At 43.2% G+C, this 18,533-nt stretch overlaps 1 protein-coding gene across 6 annotated transcripts in view; it reads left to right on the top strand.

Moving 5' to 3' along the window:
• LOC115637298 (homeobox protein PKNOX2-like) overlaps positions 1–18,533 on the top strand; it is a 504,816-nt gene that overhangs the window by 11,689 nt on the left and 474,594 nt on the right. The window contains exon 1 of one of the 6 annotated variants that reach the window (XM_030538439.1): positions 7,795–8,000. The exons of the other annotated variants lie outside the window; for them this stretch is intronic. The gene's annotated coding sequence lies outside the window, so the exon portion shown is untranslated. Of the gene's footprint in view, positions 1–7,794; positions 8,001–18,533 lie in introns of those variants that run through there. 6 annotated transcript variants of the gene reach the window in all.

Raw genomic sequence — 18,533 nt, 5'->3', positions numbered from 1 at the left:
TTCCTACATTATTTACTGTTTTGACTGTTGCTGCTCACTGAGTGGATATTTTTGTAGAACTGTCCGCAATGACTCCCAGATCTCTTTCTTAAGTGGTAACAGCCAATTTAGACCCCGTCATTTTATATGTATAGTTGGGATTATGTTTTCCAGTGTGCATTTATTAACATTGAATTTCATGTGATTGGCACAGCAAGCCTGGGAGGCGGGAGAAGCAAAGCAGTGACTGCACGGTGGAATCCCCAAGCTGCCGGTGGTGCACTAACCCAGGGGAACCCCTGGGTTGCTGGCGGCAGCTCATACTCCCTCTCCCTTCCAGCGCAGTGGCCGCTGAAACGGCTTTAAAAAATGTGGGAGGGTGCCACTTTTTGGTGCCTCCAAATGTTGGCGCCCTAGGCAACCACCTAGTTAGCCTAAATGGTAGCACCGGCCCTGTCTGTTTGGTTCAGTTTGTGTTAGGAGAAGTTCACTCACCATTAATAGCTCTGAGTGAGTTACAAGCCCCAAACACCCAAGTGTATTGGCACCTCCACACTCCTGTGCTTTCCTTGCCTTTCCAATGAACTTTCTGATTGCTCAGTGGTTTCTAGGTGCAATGGTGGGGTGACTGGCAGCAAGAGAGCTGTATTTTGCCCTTTCCATCCTGTGCAGATTTGGAGGAACTTTCTTTAAATAGGAGTTCATAAGTCTCTGAAATGAAGCCGTTTCTTTTTGTCTGATGGGGCAGAGGAATTCTCTTTTCCTCTTGGAATGTCATGAAACATGAAGTGAAATTGTGGTAATATCCCACCAGTTACCATTCCATGGGAAATACAAGCTTTTGTGTGTGGCTCCCTTAGATTTACCCATGGCTGATAATTGGGATTACAACTTGATTGCTTTATTTCAATGCACTCTGCTCCATGGCAAAACTTAAGCTGAAGGCATCTGCAGGAAAACAGGCAGTAATGACCAGGTAATTTGATTGAGTTAGTTGTTAGCTTTGTTCTTACTTCTGTCCTAAACCCTTGGTGGCAATTGTGCACTGCAATATAAGTTGTCAGGTGCTAAACCACTATTCCAACTTGAAGGCATCTGGTTCTCCTGTTCCCAGTGTTCCATGTGCCCTCTCACCAGTTTCTAATGTTGTTACAGTTTTACAGAACAATAGAGTAGGCTGGATACAATTATGAAGGACCTGATTACACCCTTCCTCTGTTATAGGCCCATTGCAATCGAGCGGAGTACTTGGGGCTGAAGATACAATGCTGCTCCATGTGAGTAAGGATGGCAGGAATGGACTCTAAAGAGTTGTTACACACGGTGATTTTTGTCCTGAAAAGATAACAGCAGCATTTTAGATTTTAGAGAGTAGGGGCCTAGCAGCCTTTTATTTGAACTTTGGGTAGTGGAGCACTAACACCTATCCAAAGGGACCGTCTTCAGGGCTGGCTCTGCACCTGGAAAGTCAGTGGAAATATTGCCATGGACCCTTGTGGGAGAAGGAGCAGTCTCATAAGGTACAGACTGAGTCTCTGATGATTTTTTTTTCCCTGCATGATTGCATTTACCATTGGTCTCTTCTGGATGTTTGCTGCTCCTAATAGTTAATGTATTATTTTCATGTAGACAGAGTTCAGGGTGTATGTGGTAAGTTTCAGAATGGTGTGAACTAATGCCTGTGCGGTTGGGACTGCTTTTCAGCTGAATAAAGATTGGGTTTCATTTTTACATGGATGCACAGTACCGATAATGATCTAATTCTACATTGCCCCAGCTGGTCATAAAACCAGACTGACACTTATCCCTGCAGTGCTGTAATATCTAGAAAAATATACAACAACAACAACAATACACTTAGACCAGGAAGGTCGGCAGTGCCGAAAGTCCATGACCACATTGCATGGCTTTATTGCAGGCATCTAAAAGAGCCGTAGGATTATTGTTGTTCTGGTGCAGTGTGGTTAATTGCAAGACGCCCACATGGCTGCTGCCAGTCCATGGGCAGACAATGTCCATTTCTGACCCCAAGTGTGGTCCTCAGTACTCAGTGTGCCAGGCTATATTGCTGAAGTCGACTATCTGACCAACAGTGCTAGCTGGAAGTGACCAGTGCTAGGCCAATTCTCAATAATCGATCCCTATGACTGATAAAGTCAAACGATCTTATGCCCAATGATCGCTTCTGGCAATGCACGTGAAATGCCTCCAGCCTCCTGATGTCTTGTTTAAACAACTTCCATGTTTCAGGTTTGTAAGAGAATGGGAAATGCACAGGTTAGATAAAGCCGTACTTTTGTGTATAATTTCACCACCTTTTGACTCCAAACTCTGTCCTGAGCCTTTATGGCTGAGCCTGTTAAAGCCATTCTCCTTAGGGTGTTTGGCAGGCTGTGCCCATGTGATGACAATTTCCTGCCTAGACAGATGAATTGATAATGCAGTATCTAACAACTTTGGAGTTGCTTTCTTTTTTCATAGAAGGAGCAAAAGTTCAGATGAACAGAAATACCATGAAAGGTTGCTCTTGGGAGTAAGAACATCTAGGAGCACAAAGAAATAAGCTGGGGCTCTAATTTTTTCCTGAGTCTTTTCTTGTCTTTTATACAATGCCAGACTCCAATAGCTACTTCCACTTACAGTAAATAAATAAAATATAAAACGAGTGCATCGTTACTGTGGTGACAGCATTTCCTGGTCAGAGTTGATGGGGAGGCGACAAAAGTTCTATAAGCCAGTTAGGAGCCTGGAACGAGTGTATTGGGATCCTAACTCTATCCACAAAGACTCAGCTGAAATTAAAATACATAAAATTCAATGACTGCTGAGTTGCCTTCCCCATTTTTCCTGCCACCAGTCACTTCCTTGAAAGAGACTATTTTTTTTCTCTTTTTTCATATGCACAAGGGTAAAGTGAAAATCAGCAAACCCATTTCCTTGTGCATTTGAGTGAGATATGGGTGTCAAACTGTCTGGAGAGGCTCATGAACGTGGATGCCAACCTCAGGGAAGACTGTCACAAAGTAGGGCACAAATCCCAAAAGGTTGTATGTTCTGTAATTAGATTTCAGCAACTACGTGACTAGTGTGAACTTTCAAAGCATGATACAGCCTTAGCCTGGAGTCAGACAGTCCCACTGGGCACTCCGGTCTGTCTTGCCACCCGAGCAAGCCTGTCTTGATGGTAGATGGTCCCTTAAACCAAAAATCACAACAATACCCAAGTTAATCCCAGTTCCAAAGGATCAGTCACTTACCCCATGTCAGATCTCAAACCCAAGACAACTCTTGTAGCCAATCCTATACTACTAGCTCAAGATTTATTGACTGAAGCCAGTCTACACTACAGACTTATATTGGGATAACTATGTCACTCAGGTGTGAAAAATTCACACCTCTAAGCGACATAATTATGCCCACCTAACCCCCAGTGTAGACAGCACTATGTCGGTTGGAGATCCTTTCCCATCAACATAGCTACTGCCTTTCGTGGAGGTGGATTAACTATGCCAACAGGAGAATCTCTCCCATCGTTTTAGAAGTGCCTTCACTTAACTCTAATTTATATTTTATCAATACTAACGGACGTGTGAGTTGGATTGGTTTCCAGCTATGCACTTTTCAGTGTTCAGTGATGCCTACTGACCTTGACATAAGGTGGCACCTGGTCTGAGAGCCTCATAGTAAGTAATAAACAAGAGGCAGAAAATGGCTCAACCCCTTCAACAGAACAACTATATTTATTGGAAGTAGTTTTTATTGCAAGTCTTGGAAACTTCTTAAAGTGCCTAATTCAAGCTGGTCTTGAAGCCCTAACTCATTTGCCCAAAGCCAGGGAAGATTAAAGTTCACCTCACAAATAAAACTCAAGAGAACTTAAGTGTTTATCAAGAACAGCAGGATGTTGATAAATGGTCTGAGACCATCCTCTGTGGTGTTTTGATGTTGCTAGTAATTAGGACTTGAAAAATGGTCTGGTTCACCCAACTGCATTTGAAATTAGGTCCAGTCCTAATAGGGCTTTGGGACTGGGATCCTGACATCCTCTCATACCATCTGGTCGCAGGATGACTGTTCAGACTGAACTATACTGTCTGCTTATTTTGCTCCAGGACATGAAAGGCCGTGATTGCAACTGGATGTGGATTATATACAGTGTAGGATGCTGACTCCTCGATGATCCTCATTCTTTCTATTTGTGTAGTCACTAAGGAGATGATCCTTCTTGACACTTTTGACAGCCACAGCCTGCTATCATAGAGCAGCAGGGTTTGTTTAACATGTGGCTCTCTGCTTTGGATGGACATCCCTAGGAAGCTAATAGTGCTGCTGCAGGTTTGGCACCATTTATTTTTCAGCCAAAATGAAACTGGCAAGAATTGCTTGTAAATTGAGGTAACAATGGCCCTTATGTGAGCTTTCTAAATAGTGAGACTGAACAGCATTCTCCAGATTAATCTCCAGGGGGGAGTTTTTGTTTTTAGGTTCTGGAGACCAAAGATTATTAGATCTGTGATAAATCATATTCCTAAATGGCCATTGAAGATGTTCCAGATTATGCTGGTCCTTGGCTCTCTGCCCTGCTGGTGGCTTATGCTTTATGGCCCACTGGTGACGCTAGCAGGGCAAGAGCTGGAGTGTCAAAGCACATGTTACACTTGTGCATGCTTGAAAATAGAAGAGAGGAATGACCTTCTGGAGCCGTAGGCTGAGTGGGACAAATTAGCTGATTGGGCCAGATCATGTCCATCTGCAGAACAAAGTCTAGAAGCACTCGGCAGTTCCCCTGGACATGTGTGCAGAGTTCCTTTGGGGTGACTGGGGTACCATGATCTTGCTTGGCTGATATCTCAAGATCAACAGAGATTGCACAGATCTTAGAGATCTGCAGAGGCCTGGAGTTTTTCATGGGGCTGGCTCCTCTGCACTGTTTCTTAAACCCCTGCCATGGGTATCCTGCTGCCAGTGGCTTCCCCACCCAAACCTCCGTGGTCCCATGTGGATTGCAGAAAGATTTACATTAGCAAAAGTGCATCTGCAGGACTGGGCAAGGAACAGTGGAACAAGAGGGGGGTGAAGGAGCTACTGCTTAGGCTCGCGTCCTTGGCGTCCAACAGTTTTTGAGCTACTGAAATGGGTTTTCTATTTCTCTCAGAGAGAGAAGTCAGAGAGGTGATATGGCCCATTATCTGAAAAGATCTTGTATGGTGTTGGGATCTAAGCAACCAGCACAGAGGCCTTTCTGGCCTTCATACTACCCCCCAGTAGGTTTACGTGAGCATAAGTCAGGAGCATCTTTAATTGTTTGGGGCTAGGCTCTCTAGGTTCAAGCTAATTTCACATGTGTGATTGAATAATTCAATTCTCAAGTAATTTTGCAACCACCCTCCACCAAACTGAGGGTCGTAATGATCATTAGACTGATCCTGGAGAGCTTTTACGGAGCTGTAGAAGAGACTAAATATGTGATTAGTATACACAGAGCAGATTTCCCCCTAATGAGAATTGGAATTGGAATCCTGTTAAGAACAAATGCCCTCTAATTAGAAAAAAATTATTTCATGGCATCATTAGTCAGACTGTTAAGACTCCAACTCAAAATAACAGTAAGAAGGCGAGAAAGTAATTGTGGACCCTGAGAATAACTGACAGTTTTTTCCCTGGAGAAGAGCTCTGGGTAGAGCAAAAGCTTGTCTTTCACCAACAGAAGTTGGTCTAATAAAAGATATTGCCTCATCCACCTCCTCTCGCTAATATCCTGGGACCAGCGCAGCTACAACAACCCTGCAAACCGCTTTTCCCCTAGTCAGAGGAGAATTAATGTGTCCCTGTCACAGCTCAGATGATGTTTAAAGCCACTTTTTGTCACTAAGGGTTGCACTGTAGTTTTTCTTTGTGGTAATTGCAAGGAACTGATAGATTTTCACACCAACGTTTGGAGACGAGGCAGCACCAGAAAAGCAGGTAGTTTGATGAGGGCTCCATTGAGCTGTTTCTCAAGGCAATCCCCCGCAGAAAATAGCCTTTCTAATGCTGGTAGGAAACAGCTGCCGTTGATCAGAGCATGCACGTGTCTGCTTCTGAACAGCCGTGTCAGAACCTCACCTTTCCTGCAGCACGACAGGCAGCCTGGTAGAAAATGGCACGTGCTGAACTCATTACAGTACTATAAATCTGGAGAAACGCCAGTGACTCCAATGGAGTTACTCTAGATTTACAGCCATGTAAATGGTATCAGAATGTTTTCTTGGCTCCTTCCCTGATTTCATTGGTTTGTGCTTTGGAACTCTTCATGCTCCCATGTCTCCCAGACAGAGCTGACACTGTACAAAGTAAAGTTGGTGAATTAAATTAAACATTTGTCAGCCATCTTGTCAGGATCTAGCATTTGTGAATGTTTGAATTAGCACTTGTTAAATATTTGCAGGCATGTAGATGTACAGCCCTTGGAAAGAACTGTGCAATTATTTTTTTTAAAAGGCTTTCCAGGGTGATAGTGTCTTTTGGTCAGAGTTGCTCTTCCGTAATGCCCTTTCTGACTGACAAGATACTTAAGCTCTATTCTAAGAATTCTTTCCCTCTGATTGGAGGGAGCCTAATGTTTGGTATGCAGAACTAACGCTGATGGATTGGAGTCCTTTCTTAACATTAGGAGTAATGAGATGAAATTAAGAAGGGAAAAGTCAGGCTGAACACAGTATTGTCAACCCCAAGTGTTCAAAAATCATGAGTCAACCCCCTCCCCCCAAATCACGAGATTGGCTTAAAAATCAGGAGATTTAAAAAAAAAATAAAGCTTGGGTTTTTGTTTTCTTTACTTTCTGATGTCTGAGCCATTATGGGTCACGTTTTCAAGCTCTTGTTTCTGTACACTCACAAGGGCTTCTCGTGTGGTCACCTGGCTCTGGGGTCTGGGGCTTTAAGAAAAGCACCACCAAGAGTGCTGGCAACACTGTGAATGTGAATGTCAAGAAGTACTTTCCGACAGTGAGGTGGGTCAGGTTGGGGCTTCATCTCCTAGAGGAAATGGCAAAAATCTCCTTGCTTGGGATCTGTAGAACTACAATGGAGGGTGCATTAGAGACAGGTCCATGACCCCGTGGGATGGGATGGATGCACACGTGTCTTTCACCTCAAACTTCTGTGACTCTAGTTCCTTGTAGTCTGAGCACCCTGTTGCCCAGTTGCTCTAGTCTAGACAGTGTTGTTCTTACCCTACTCTGATGACTGACTGGCCATCATTCATGCTGCTGCTTCACACAAATCAAGACTTTGAAAGTCTGCAGGTGGCAGAAATTCTGGGAAGTGCAGGAAGAGTCACCATCAAAAGTCTCTCCCTCTCCACCCCATGGCAGTCTCCAAGCAACTGTTGTGACTTTAAAAACAAATTTTTTTTTGCTGTTGTCTGATGCAGGGTGTCTCTCCTCACATAACTATAGGCATCTGCATTGGTGCCCCCTCCACTTCTAAAAGAGGATTCTAGTTAAGTATGTTAAAGATGATGGACCAAATCCAAACTCTGTAAAAGTGCAGCTCTAAAGCCAGTGATGTTTCACCCATGGAATTGCATCAGATCTGAATTTGGCCCTGCGACAACCGTATCGATGTTCTTCCCTTTGTCATGGATTATGGTTCTGGCACAATTTCTACAAGTATTCTTTGACTGGGATGTCTGTGACTAAAAGAAGAGATGCTCTTCGTATGGTCACCAGGCTTATTAGATCTTTGTATAAATGCCAGAGCTGTGCTGCTGAAAGGAAATCTGTCCTTCATTCCTACACATGTTAAGTAACAGCCTCTTTGGTGAAAGCTGCATTTTGTTGCAATTTACTGTCCAAGGCTGGTTAAAATGTCCAGAATATGTGCAGTCTACGGGTGAATGAATGTTCTTTAAATTACAGGCATTTCACAGCCCAGAGCAGAGAAGAGGGCATGGTGAAAATGCATGATCATATGCACTGGTTTGCATTACCATGTCTGTGAGGAGCTGTAGTGAAATACGACTGCGGTGGATTAGAAAGGTGCCATCAGTAATGTTATATATGTAGCTTTCAACTGTAATAAGGTGTTGCAAGAACTATGAAAATACTTATAATTAAAGCCACATTTTTCTGCAAGCACAGGCTGTGCTCCTACTTTCCACTGCTGCAATGGTGCTGCTTTGCACTGTCAATAAAATAATTAAATCTAATTGCTCAGTTACCAATTTTCAATCTATCGCTTTGGCTTTTCACCTGTGAAATACTGAGATCTGAAAATCTCAGCTTTACTTAAAACAAATGATGTGTTATTTAATGACCACTCTAAACTTGTAAAGAGTGTGTCTCAAAACAGGATTTTGGCCATTAAAGTCACACCATCCAAAGTCAGGAAACTGATCTATAATTGCTTCCTGGAGTAGCCGTGGCAAAATTAACATAAGCGATGCTGCTACACCATTAGAATTAATGGTTTAAATTTGTTTGAGTTTAAACTTCCCTGAATTTTACCTGCTATCGGAAAAGCTGGGTTTTCCTGAGATGACCAAGGGGGGGATATGGCAGATGTCTATAAAATCATGAATGGAGTGGAGAAAGTGAATAAAGAAGTATTATTTACTCCTTCGCATAACACAAGAACCAGGGGTCACCCAATGAAATTAATAGGCAGCAGGTTTAAAACAAACACAAGGAAGTACTTCTTCACACAATGCTCGGTGAACCTCTGTAACTCATTGCTAGAGGATGTTGTGAAGGCCAAAACTATAACCGGGTTCAAAAAAGAATTAGATATGTTCATGGAGAATAGGTCCATCAGTGGCTCTTAGCCAGGATGGGTAGGGATGCAACCCCATGCGCTGAGTGTCCCTAGTCTGTTTGCCAGAAACTGGGAATGGGTGACAGAGGGTGGATCACTCAGTGACTGCCTGTTCTGTGTCTTCCCTCTGAAGCACCTGTTGCTGGCTGCTGTTGGAAGAAAGAATGCTGGGCTAGATGGACCATTTGTCTGACCCAGTCTGACCGGTTTTATCACTCGCCTTGGATTTCATTCAAGCGCCACATGTAGGGTTGTCAAGCAATTAAAAAAATGTATTGTGATTAATTACGCTGTTAAACAATAACAAAATACCATTTATTTGAATATTTTTGGATGTTTTCTACATTTTCAAACATTGATTTCAATTACAACACAGAATACAAAGTGTACAGTGCTCACTTTATATTTATTTTTGAGTATTTGTGCTGTAAAAAACAAAAAAAATAGTATTTTTCAGTTCACTTCATACAAATACTGTAGTGCAATCTCTTTATCATAAAAGTTGAACTTACAAATGTAGAATTATGTACAAAAAAAGTGCATTCAAAAATAAAATAATGGAAAACTTTAGAACCTACAAGTCCTCTCAGTCCTACTTCTTGTTCAGCTGTCACTCAGACAAACAAGTTTGTTTACATTTGCAGGAAATAATGCTGCCTGCTTCTTGTTTACAATGTCACCTGAAAGTGAGAACAGGCTTTTGCATGGCACGGTTGTATCCAGCATTGCAAGATATTTATGTGACAGATGCACTAAAGATTCATATGTCCCTTCATGCTTCAACCACCATTCCAAAGGACATGCGTCCAAGCTGATGATGGGTTCTGCTCGATAACAATCCAAAGCAGTGCAGACCGATGTGTTCACTTTCATCATCTGAGTCAGCTGCCACCAGCAGAAGGTTGATTTTCTTTTCTGGTGGTTTGGGTTCTGTAGTTTCTGCATCAAGAGTGTTGCTCTTTTAAGACTTCTGAAAGCATGCTCCACATCTCATCCCTCTCAGATTTTGGAAGGCACTTCATATTCTTAAATGTTGAGTTGAGTGCTTTAGCTATCTTTAGAAATCTCACATTGGTACCTTCTTTGCGTTTTGTCAGATCTGCAGTGAAAATGTTCCTAAAACGAACATGTGCTATGTCATCATCAGAGACTGCTATAATATGAAATACTTGGCAGAATGCAGGTAAAACAGAGAAGGAGTCATATTATTCTCCCCCAAGGAGTTCAGTCACAAATTTAATCATTTTTTTTTAAACGAGCATCATATCTGGCATGTAAATACCTTGTAATGCCGGCTACAAAAGTGCCATGTGAATGCCTGTTTTTAATTTCAGGTGACATTGTAAATAAGAAGCCAGTAGCGTTATCTCCCGTAAATGTAAATTAACTTGTTTGTCTTAGCAATTGGCTGAACAAGAAGTAGGACTGAGGTGCTAAAGTTTTACATTGTTTTGTACTTGAATGCAGTTCTGTAACAAAAAAATCTACATTTGTAAGTTGCACTTTTACAATAAAGAGATTGCATTATGATACCTGTATGAGGTGAATTGAAAAATGCTATTTCTTTTATCATTTTTACAGTGCAAATATTTTTAATAAAAATAATAATATAAAGTAGCATTGTACACTGTGTATTCTGTTTTGTAATTGAAGTCAATATATTTGAAAATGTAGAAAAACATTCAAAATATTTAATAATTTCAGTTGGTATTCTATTGTTTAACTGTGCAATTAAAACCAATTCATTTTTTTGAGTTAGCACGTGAGTTAACTGCGATTAATCGACAGCCCTAGCCACAAGCAATTAAAAACGGTGGCAAAGGGAAGAATGAGCTAGCACTGCGTCTCCCCGCCCCCTTAGGGACCAGAATTCTCAACCTGTGAGGCCCAGACCTGAGGGGAAGGACACAAGAGTGTCATTAGACCTAGTGAGAAGGAACGTCTGTGTATATAGCAGTATCTTTAAGATGGATTCCAAAGGCTTTATGGACTTTACTGCCTGAATGATCAAACTCTAGGGTTGAATCTGGAGTCCTTACCTCCAGAACACTCCCAAGCGGCTTCAAATTATGGATGGTTGGGAGCTACAGACAAACACAGGCATCGCTTCTATACACTTCTGTTTAAAAATCTGCCCCCGCAAACGCTTCCTATCTAATGTGGGTCTGAGGGGATTGTCTACACTGGAGATGGAGCTCTGACCCTCGCAATGCAACCAAGGCTGCCCCAAGTACATTGCTGTCTGAAACCCTACCTGTGCACTTGCGGGCTAGCTTGTCGCATCGCCCAACCAGCCTAAGCTGTGCTGCTATTTTTAAGTGCATTGGCTTGATCAGAGCTACCACAGGGATGTTTATCCGAACTGGGAATTACATCTCCAGCTCCAGTTCATTAAGCGCTAGTGCTTGGAGGATCCAGCCTTGGAAGTGCACAGCAACACAGCACAACAGTTCAGGATGGCCAGTAGAGAACACCATCTCCAACTTGCAGCGTTAACTGTGGCCAGACAGAATGGGAATGGGAATTTGACCAGGTTTCCAGGGTGCAGTATAATTCTGTAGCATAAAAAACATTTTCTTGTACCCCAGTTTCATGATTCCAGATTTCTGATGTAAACAGAGTAACATACAACAATAAAATAAGCAAAAGCAAGGTCTGTGTGGTCCGGAGGGGACTTTGGGCGTGAGACTCTGTGGAGAGCATGTTCCTGAAATGAAGTTTGTAGCTCTTTGCAGGCACCTGATCGTGGAAGTAATTCTCATTGTTATAATTGTGCTTCTTGACGAAATAGCACCGGGAATCAAGCAGCAAATCAAAACTCTTCAAAATAATTCCCTTAATCCCGTCAAAAATATGTTTCATTTCAACAGCATTATCTATAAGAACCTTGCATTATCTGATCAGCAGTGTATTGCTGCATGGCTGCTATCTGTTGGAAGCAAGACTGGTCTTTTTAGATATATCATTTTTAGGTTTGTTGGAAGGCATTTTATAGCTTTGTAAAACCCTTAAAATGTTTTTTAAACACTCCTCCAAGCTTATGCAGTTAGTTTTAGAATAGCAATTACAAGCTCCCTTATCCCCCAGCAAATTCCCACCATGATGGGGTGTGTAAATGGTTTTAGACATTTTTAAAGCTCCCTAGCAATAAATCAGAAAGGGAACACAAGCCCCTCAGCCTGTACAAGTGGAAGACAGTTTCTAATTCATGTGGCATATAAGACTGTGAAGTCATTTTGCGTCTTTCTGTAGCAATGTTTATATTTGTACTGTTCCAAGGTGTAGATTTTTTCCATCTGAATGTTGCCTTACAGTGACCGCGCAAGGATTGTTAGAGGGGCATGTGTGTATCTGTCTGCTTTCGGTGTGCTGGCGATGTTTGAGGTGCGCTCAGATGACAGGGATTTGCAGTGTTCAGGTTGTTAGTGCCAGTCTATGATCTTTCCTTTTAGAGCAGACTTTGGTTTTTGGTACCCAGAGGGTGGCACAATGAGTGTTTTAGCCAAAGGGCAGCCTGGGATGGGTTTAGGTGTGTGGGGGGGATGGGATGAACAGCCCCCTGCTGCTATAGGCTAGTGGAAGTGGCTGTCCTGGAGAGAGGGTCTCATGTCTTGTTCTTTCATTAGAATTTTCTGTCTCCTCCTCTCAGCTCAGTTTTCACCCTGTTTTCTGTCTGCCCCTTATCTGTTGTTGCCCAAAGTCTCTCCTGAGTGAAATGCAAAGGCAGCACCGCTCACATTGGAGCTGAATCTTGGAACCCACTGTGTCTGCGAGGCTTTAAAATCAGGTCCAGCTGCTGAGTTCCTGGGCAGGTCCATACCATAGTTCTTCCAAGTCTCACTCAGCACTAGCCCCTAGGTCAGCCTGTAACAAAAATGGCCCAGATCATTTCTGGAGATGCCTGCGTGGAAGGCCTTCTGTCTATAGGTCTCTCCCCTTCCCATGTGGAAGTGCATTCATTTGCCTTTACAGCACTGTACCTTGTCTCTTCTAGATCGCTCTTCACAGGTTCAGGGTCCCCATGGCCTGGGCATAGAGATTGGGCAGACGAGGGTGAGGAGAGTGCAGAGGGACCAGGGATGGCATTACGGGAGGGCTCCTTTGGAGCAGCTTGCACAGTTCTGGGTCCCCCATGTCCAAGCAGGTGAATTCAAACTGAAACAAGTGCAGAGAAGAGCTACTAGGATGATGTGGGGAATGGAGGACCTGTTTTATGAGAGGAGACTACAAGAGCTTGGCTTCTTGTGAAAAGCTGAGAGGGTATATGATTGCTCTCTGTAAACACATTGGGGGGTTGATACCAGAGAGGGTGAAGAGCTAGTTAAGTTAAAGAACAATGTTGACACAGGAACAAATGGATATAAACTGGCCATGGTTGTGGAATCTCCATCTCTGGAGATATTTAAGAGTAGGTTAGATAAATGTCTATCAGGGATGGTCTAGACAGTATTTGGTCCTGCCATGAGGGCAGGGGACTGGACTCTGTGACCTCTCAAGGTCCCTTCCAGTCCTAGAGTCTATGAATCTATGAGTCTATTAACAAATTCAGGCTGGAAACTCGATTTCTAATCATTAGAGGGGATGAGGTTCTTGGACAGACTCTGTATAGGACTTGTGGGGACAAACAACTTAAAACTTAAAACTAATTAAGAGAAGACTGGACAAATTTATGAGTGTGATAGTATGACAGGGTTGCTTATGATTGTAGGAGTCAACACTCAGCAGCCATGGGGCTCACTTTCAGTATATGTCTTAAGATACTACAAGCTCATGCTTCAGGGTTTCAGTTGGCCATCTGCAGGGGTCAGGAAGGGACTCCCCCTCTCCCCCTGTGTGTGTATGCATGTGTGTGTATTTTAATCTGCCTCTGAAGCACCAGCTCATTGCTGGAGATGAGACATTGGGTGGGGTGGGCCAGGGCTCCGAGGTGGGACTGTGGATTCTCTCTTGGGTGCTTGGCTGGCTGGTTCTTGCTCACATGCTCAGAGTCTAACTGATCACCACATGTGGGGTCGGGAAGGAATCTTCCCCCAGGTCAGTGACCTTGGAGTTTTGACCTTCCTCTGCAGTGACTGGGCACAGGATACTGACCAGGGTTGTCTGGGTGTATCTCACTTGATCATTTTCCTGCCATTGTAGGGCCTCGGGCACTGATGCCCCTCGGTCCCTCCAATTCTCTGCCTGTGGCACAGAACAGTCCACTCTCCTGTAGGATGTGATACTTCAGTCTCACATTGGTTGTTGAGTTTTCTATGTGGGGACTGGATGGTGCTGGTGGCTGGTGATAGGACAGGAGGTCAGACTGGATGATCTGGTGGTCCCTTCCGGCCATACGCGGTGGGTATAATAAACCAGGGGAGGCTAAGCCTCCCTGGCGCAGCTGCCACCGACCTGTTGCTGGACACCTGGGCTGTGGTGGCCCTGCCTGTGCTCCACCTCTTCCTGTCCCTGCTCTGCCCCTACCCCAAGGCCCCCACTGCCTACCGCTGCCTGGTGAGTCCCTCCTCTTCTCCACTCCATCTCCCCTCTGCTCACTGCGCCCCTTCTCTCTTCCACACTCCTCCCCTGCAAGGACCCCCCTGCTCGCCATGTCCCTGTGGGTGGTGAGGGCCTCACGGGAGAAGGGGGAGGAGGAGAGGAGGGATGCAGCAGGTGGGAGGGGGCTCGTGGTGATTGGGTGGAGAATGGGATAGAGCAGGGATGGAATGTGGGCAGGGCCATGGATGGAAGAGGCGGGGCCGTGGGCGAAAGAGGTGGGACAGGGAGCTAGTCACCCCTGGAGGAAGCTTCACCTGCTGCCCATGTTTCTGGTCTTGAACTGTGTGACTCCAAGTACAAGAGGAATGTCCATCAGTAGGTAATAGATCAGGTGCCAGTAGATCATACACAAGAACACACAGCAGAGTTTCCAGGGTTTGCAGGACCAATAAATCCTGTGACTGTTTTGTATTGCCAATGGCTTACATTGGCTGCTATCTACCTGCATGGAGCCATAAGCATGGGTAGGTGGCTGGCAGTTTACAGCCACCCTGACCCTGCTCCTCTATGTCGAGCGAGAGACCCTGGCACACCAACTGGCAGCGCCAGGTTGCCGCCCCTTTTCTGGCACCTCCAGATCCTCCTGCTGAGGTTCTGTCTGCACTTCTCCTCCCATCCTCCATCTCACGAGCTCCCTGTCCATGACTCTCCCAAATCACAGGTTTTGCTCACCAACCTCTTCCTGGTGCTGACCACGATGGCTGTCCCACAGTACGGGAGGAGTTGGAGCTTTGCAGCTACAGGACCCACTTCCATTCCCTCATTGTCTCACGCCTCTGGCAGAGTGTTCTGGGCAGCGTCCAGTTAAGCCTCGGACTCCTTTGTGGAGTGGTGGGCGGGCACTGCCCTGGGCATTACTCTGTATCCCCTCCTGCTTGCTCATTTTAAACATTTCCCTGCCCCATATTCCTGGGTCTTTATGTTTTGTCCCATGGGACTTGTTGTTTTCTGGGTCTCTACTTTTCCTTCAGTTGTGGGGTCTGATGTAACACCTAACTGTCCTGTCCTAATCATCATTATTACTTTTATTACCATATTGTGCTTTGTCATTCATTACTGAGAGTGGTACAATCCAATAATAGCATCATTCTAGAATGTAAATTTAGCTTGTACACACCTTAGCAGTACCAGTTTCAAAAAACAAACGTTAGCTAAACACAGAACTTTAGACACTGGGCAGATAAAGGTTGCTTATTTTCAAACTGTATTTTTAGCTAGTTCTGTAAAATAACTTAAAATTTGTATGAAAATAAATGTGGTTCCAAGTCTGATACTAATAGTAATGATGGAGACAAGTGTTAGTGAGTCATGTTTATGATTGTGATCGGTAAACATAAATGCCCAAATAATTAGAAAAATAAATTCCCTTTCTTAATAAAAGAGAAAAAAAACCTTAATCACATATGTTAAAATTAAATAAATATGGTTTTAGTGGAGTGAAAAACAACTGACTAAGATAGAGGAGATAATGGCAGTAACATGGAGTGTGTCTGTTGGAGAAAATAAGCAGATTCTAAGAACATTTTATTTATCTCTACTAAAAATAGTGTGAAAAGTATCAAACTTGTGTTTCAGATATCCGTGTTAAGGCTCCAGAACTGATACCTCAAGGCTTGGGATTATCTTGCTGTATTATCTCCCGATTGTTCTAAATTTACATATAAACTTAAAATATGGCTTTAATTGATGTTTGCATGTTTTTTCTTTTTTTTAATAGAGGAATAAGATACAGTGCTCCTGACAGCTACTTTCTAAATTATTATCTGCAAAAACCCTAGAGTTTTCAGGTGCCTAAGTAGCCCCTGGAATCATAGTTAAAGTTCTGCCCCCCGACCAGCCCCAAAAAATCTGAAATGGCACCCTGAGTGGGTCATGGCAAACAGGAGGCTGGTAGTTTTTACTGTTTCTGATTTAGCATGGGTCAGTGTTTGCCTTTCTGGTTTATTATTATTTACTTACTGATCCCATCTGTGAGAGAGCCAGTTGCAGATCCAGGGCTGTGTAGCCCTTCTGGCTTCGTCTGGACTAGAATTGAAGGGTTTAATGTTAGCACATTAGCTGGGGGCAGGCTAGGATTTAACTTGGCCAGTTTAGGATACACTACAGGCAGGATGGCTGGTCCAGAGTAGACTTTTAGCATCTTGGTTAGCTAACACCTGCTAACGTCACATCTTAAAACCAAGTCTAGACAAGGTCTCTCTGCTTCTTGGAGAGCACTGAAGGGAGATTTCTATAGGTGTTTTTCTCTTTGTTCCCATTGAGTCACCTGCTTCAGACAAAGAAAAATCAGGTTTGGATTTTAAATACATTAACTTTCTTTTTCTTTAAAATATACTAATCTCAGTCCCAGCGAGTTCCCATTTGTGCAGAGTGCCCAGAAATGCATTTGTGCAGTAATTGGTTTCCTTATATTTTAGTGACAGATCCAACATATCTAACTACAGCAATTAATTTAGCAACATAAAAAATTAAGTGGAACATTTTATCAGCTGAGCAGTTTGTGGGCCCTGTTTATGCACGGCACGGAAGCATTCTGTTGGTTTGGGAGTGCATTTAAACATTAAAAATAGCATTCAAAACCCATTTGAAGTTGTGCACTAGATGAAAATGGTACTTCTGGCAAATATTTAGCACAGAACATGAATTCAGAAGCTTATTTGGCCCTAAAAAAATATGCTGTACATTGGAGTGCTTTGTCAGATTGACAGCAAAGAGCAAACTTAATGAACAGTAGTGGTGGGTTATTTTCCTGTAAGAATATGAGCTGTCGTTACATAACAGGAAGGGTGAAATAATCAGAAATGGGAGACAAATTGGCAGGTGTAATCTTAATTGAATTAATCTGTCAAAAATTTACTCTAGAAATTGTGCATTTATTTAGTGTCACTCTGCATCAAACTTAAATAATGGCATTAGATCTCTGCTCCTGAGAAGGCCCTAATGCCGTAATTTTTCCTAGTATTTGAATAGCTCGATTGACTTTTAAATATGCTGGATAATAACAGGACTAGGAGCCTGTGGAGGGTGACATGCCATCAAACATCTTTATTTATGCTGTTATGTAAATAACATTAAGGAAAGGGATAGGAGTTCTTTATTCTTTTTCCAGGAGAGGAAAAGATTCCCCCTACTAGCATTACCTTCACCCTGCACTCCCTTTTGATGGTGACTGGGAGGGTGAATAACTTCCTACTTGTGGCTATTATTATAATTAGTTAGTGTTTGACTGGGGGAAGAAATAGCTAATCTTTCTGTCCTCAGCTGGGCCAATCAAATCTTTCATTCCACTGTGGTGACAAAGACTGAAGTGCTTCTGATGCTGTGAGAACACCAGGCAAGGTGTACATTGGAGATTTAAATGGTCTTCCTTTCATTCTGAAAAAGAACAGGAGTACTTGTGGCACCTTAGAGATTAACGAATTTCATTCTGCGTTTCCCTCTCCGGCTAAGGCGTGAGAATTCCTGGTTGCTTGCTACCAGCAGTTACTTTTGATTCTTACTTTCTGGGAAGGACTGAGGAGCAGTTCTCAAATCTGTCAGTGAATAAAGGTTAACCTCATATCTGTAATTATCTTATTTACCCAATAAAATGTCTATTAGTGATTATTGTCCAATCCAGGTGGGCCTCCCCATACTGCCTACTGGGCCCCATTCATTCCAGGTTGGAGCTGTGTCACTCCAGTGGAGTTGTTCTTGCTTTACACTAATGTGATTAAGACCAGAATTGAGTCCCTAGTGGAATACTTCTGCTTACATTCCTTTAGTTTTCTGGCAGATTTCAGGAAGAGAGGGTGAAAGTGATCATGAAATCATAGAGTTTGCAATTCTAAGGAAGGTTAGAAGAGACTACAGCAAAATAGAGACAATGGATTTCAGGAAGGCGGATTTTGGTAAGCTCAGAGAACTGATAGGTAAGGTCCCATGGAAATCAAGTCTGAGGGGAAAAACAACTGAGGAGAGTTGGCATTTTTGCAAAGGGACACTATTAAGGGCCCAAAAGCAAGCTATTCCGATGGGTAGGAAAGATAGAAAATGTGGCAAAAGACCACCTTGGCTTAACCATGAGATCTTGCATGACCTACAAAATAAAAAGGAGTCATATAAAAATGGAAACTAGGTCAGATTACAAAGGATGAATATAGGCAAACAACACAGGAAAGCAGGGGCAAGATTAGAAAGGGAAAGGCACAAAATGAGCTCAAACTAGCTATGGGAATAAA

Source organism: Gopherus evgoodei, chromosome 19 (genome assembly GCF_007399415.2).
Source record: "Gopherus evgoodei ecotype Sinaloan lineage chromosome 19, rGopEvg1_v1.p, whole genome shotgun sequence".
Taxonomy (NCBI): Eukaryota; Metazoa; Chordata; order Testudines; family Testudinidae; genus Gopherus; species Gopherus evgoodei.
Note: the sequence above shows the minus strand (reverse complement) of the source record. Positions and strands in the feature narration are given on the sequence as shown.